This window comes from Corvus brachyrhynchos, unplaced genomic scaffold (genome assembly GCF_000691975.1).
Source record: "Corvus brachyrhynchos isolate BGI_N302 unplaced genomic scaffold, ASM69197v1 scaffold28, whole genome shotgun sequence".
NCBI lineage: Eukaryota > Metazoa > Chordata > Aves > Passeriformes > Corvidae > Corvus > Corvus brachyrhynchos.
This window is the reverse complement of record NW_008246058.1, coordinates 6,171,079-6,174,448: the sequence shown is the minus strand read 5'-3', so window position 1 is coordinate 6,174,448 and position 3,370 is coordinate 6,171,079.

Here is a 3,370-nt window from a genome sequence, read left to right as displayed (position 1 = left end):
CGGCTGAGGATCTGAGGCAACCACGGGGCCCGAGGGTCCCTGCCCGCGCAGGGGAACACAAAACAACCAACGGGGAACGAGGTTGAGCAGGGGCAGGGAAATCCTGTGCCTCCCCCCCAGGGCCCCTCTCCCAGGACCACATGGCAGGGGGGAAGGAACCCCGACAGACAAGTTTGCTTATGGATATACAGATGATGGAAATGAGGCAAGCAGGGACGCTGAGCCCCATCCATCATGCTCTCCTTGCTGTTCTTCTACCACCTACCACACCAAAGGGCTGTACAAGAGAATCCTGTAAAGGCAGAGAGGTCTTCATTGCTCAACCCAAGCTTTCCCTTGGTCCAGAAAGCAGCTGTGTTCACCCCCTACTGAGCAAGGGCATGGAGTATCACTCTCTGCTGTGATGCTCTGGGCTCTGATCCTATCTAATTTATCCCATCTTATCTAGCACTACCACTACTACTTATCTAGCACTACCTGCTTCCCTCTATATGGATGCTTTCATAGTTCATGAAAACACCTGCTTGGATGAGGAAAACACTATTGCAAAAAACCTCCTGTCACACAAAAAGACTCCCCCAAGCACATAGTCCTCCTCACCTAATCACAGCCATTAACTGTTTCCTCTGGCCTATAAATACAATCTCTGTTGAATTAAACTCCACCTATCTTAAGTGTCTGTGTTAGCCACATACTAAAAATGTTACGTGCCATGTTGTTATCTACCACAGCTTGGTAACAGTAAAACTGTACCTCGTCTGTTTATTGTTGGCAAAAGTTCCACAAAGTCCCATTATTTCTCCTTGAATAAACACATAAACACTGAACGGGACAGGGTGGACAATGAAACTCCTTCCATGGTTAACACATTTCCCCTAAGCCATCTGTCACCCTCAGAGCAGTATCAAAGCACTACTGCTTAAGAAATAGTGTGAAGGGACTTGTGAGGGAGTAAATTCTTCTTTATTTGAGGAAAACAGAGGATAATCCATCAATTTCACCAGTTCTGTTTATTTTTAAACAGAATGATTCATATTGCCTTGCAAATGTATAGACTGATTTAGAGAAAATTACTTGAACAAAAGCAACAATTATCCTCTTCCCTCACTTCTGAGGATTTTTACTCTCCTTATAGAGCACAGGAAAACCATCTTTGGAGTTGCTCAGGGTATATGAGTGAGAACATCATAAAATACAAAAAAATTCATAAGCCAATATTATGGTGAAAATTATAATCACTGAAGTAGTTACCCTTTAAAGAGTCCTAATTTCAAATTTGGGTTAAAGTTGGTTGGACTAGAACATTACATGCAGACACAGGCTCTTTGCTAGGTTTTTGGTAGCTTCTCTGCAACCCAACAACAAAGGCAGCAGAATCCTGACACTGGTTTAAACTGATGCCACAGAAATGGAAATGGATATGAAAGATGATCTCTGATTTCGACATGTTCCAGATGAAAGCACTTGGCCCAAACTGAAGCCAGAGAGTAGCTGCTTAATAGATTGCTTTTAAAACCAAATTCATCATTTTCTCTTTCAATCAGGAAAACGTTCTTATCTAAAAGGAGATTCCTTTGTCTGGGAATGAAATCCCAGATTTAGACAGTTCCACAGACTGGCAATGAAGAATATTAGGCCTCCTAGCAACATTCTTCAGCACTCTTCACATGCAGACTTGGCTCTGTATTTCAACTGTACTGTACATGGCAGCCCTGTACTGCAGGATACAACTCTATATGGGGTCTGTCTGGCAGCCCTGAACAGTAGGTGGTCTGAATCCCTCATTACTCGTATACCAGTGGATTTGGGGCAGCAAGTTAAGCATTGTGAACAGAGCTCTTGGGCATGCAATCAGAAGATGAAAACATTATCCTTTGTGCTCAACACTTGAACAGTTCTTGTATAATTTTCTTAGTGTACAGTGAAATGAGAAGCAACCTTCAAACAAGCCCTTTGAAGTTCTCCAGAGGCTGCTCTTCCCAAGCATTGTCTAGCTAGACACCATAGGATGTTCTTTTGCTGTCTGAAAATATCCTCCTCTTATTTTTATAAACCATTTTTTCCTCTCTGTTTAAGAAACCACTTTTGTATCCTTTATGCTAAGATCTTTGCTAAAATATGGTTATTTATATTGTACCTTGAGTAAGGCAGAGTGCTAGGGAGAACTTAGCCAGTCAGCAAAAAGCTCCAATTTAGGACAGGGGATGCACTTTCCCCTCAGTAGTCTGCTTCTGAGGTAAAAAATGTTTTCTGAAGCAAAATGACAGCAAGTTTGTATGGTTCTGTTCCTGAATATTCCTTGACTGCTTTCTTCTTTCTTTAACAAAGGCTGTATACCACACATCAAACTTCTGATTTATTTTTACAGTGTTACAAATGCAAAGCATTTGCCACAAAAGATCATTTGTGACATCAGTTTTAATACAGCACAACTACCTTTACTGTGCTAAGAATTCATAAGAAGCTGCAGGTATATAAAGGTCCTCTTCTGCATATTTAGATACTTATTGTCCCAATCACTCAAATAGAGTCCTAGGTATGATGTTAATTGAAAAAGAAACTTTGGTATTTACTGATTTTTGCTTATGAAGAAATTTTTTGTTAGGCAGACAGTAAGCATTAGCTACTGTATGAACAGCTCATATCTGTCAGGCCTCATAGAACCTTCTTGGTTTCTTTTTGAGGGTGTTCCCCCCCCTCACATAGGAGGCCTTGTCTGTACTTCGAAAATGCCTCAACTGTATTACTATGGTACAAGCACTCAGAGCTGTTTTATATCCACACAAATACTGTGCCACAGGAAGGCCAAGTGTTAAGGCTTTTTTGTATTAGCAATAACGTATCTGTGCAAGAAAGAATAGCAGTACGTCCATAAAGCTATATAATTAGCACAGGTGTCACAGTGTATACTGACAATACATACTTATCCCACAAAACAGATATTCAGCCACTTATCAGTGTGACTGGGACTAGAGCATCTCTCCTACAAAGACAGGCAGAGAGAGCTGGGGGCTGTTCAGTCTGGAGAAGAGAAAGAGACCTCATAGCAGTCTTCCAGTATCTGACGGGGCCTACAGGGGAGGTGGAGAGGGACTCTTCGTCCTGAACTGTACTGATAAGAAAGGGTGAATGGCTTCAAACTGAAAAACAGTAGGTTTAGGTGTTATGAAGAAATCCTTTACTGTGAGGGTGGTGCCTGGAGAAGTTGGGGCTGCCCCATCCCTGGCAGTGCTCAAGGCCAGGCTGGACGGAGCACCTGGCCTAGTGGAAGGCGTCCCCTGCCCGTGGGTCGGGACCTGACCTTAAATGATCTTAAAGGCAACTTCCAACCCGAACTGTTCAATGATTCTACGATCTGACAGGGGAGTGG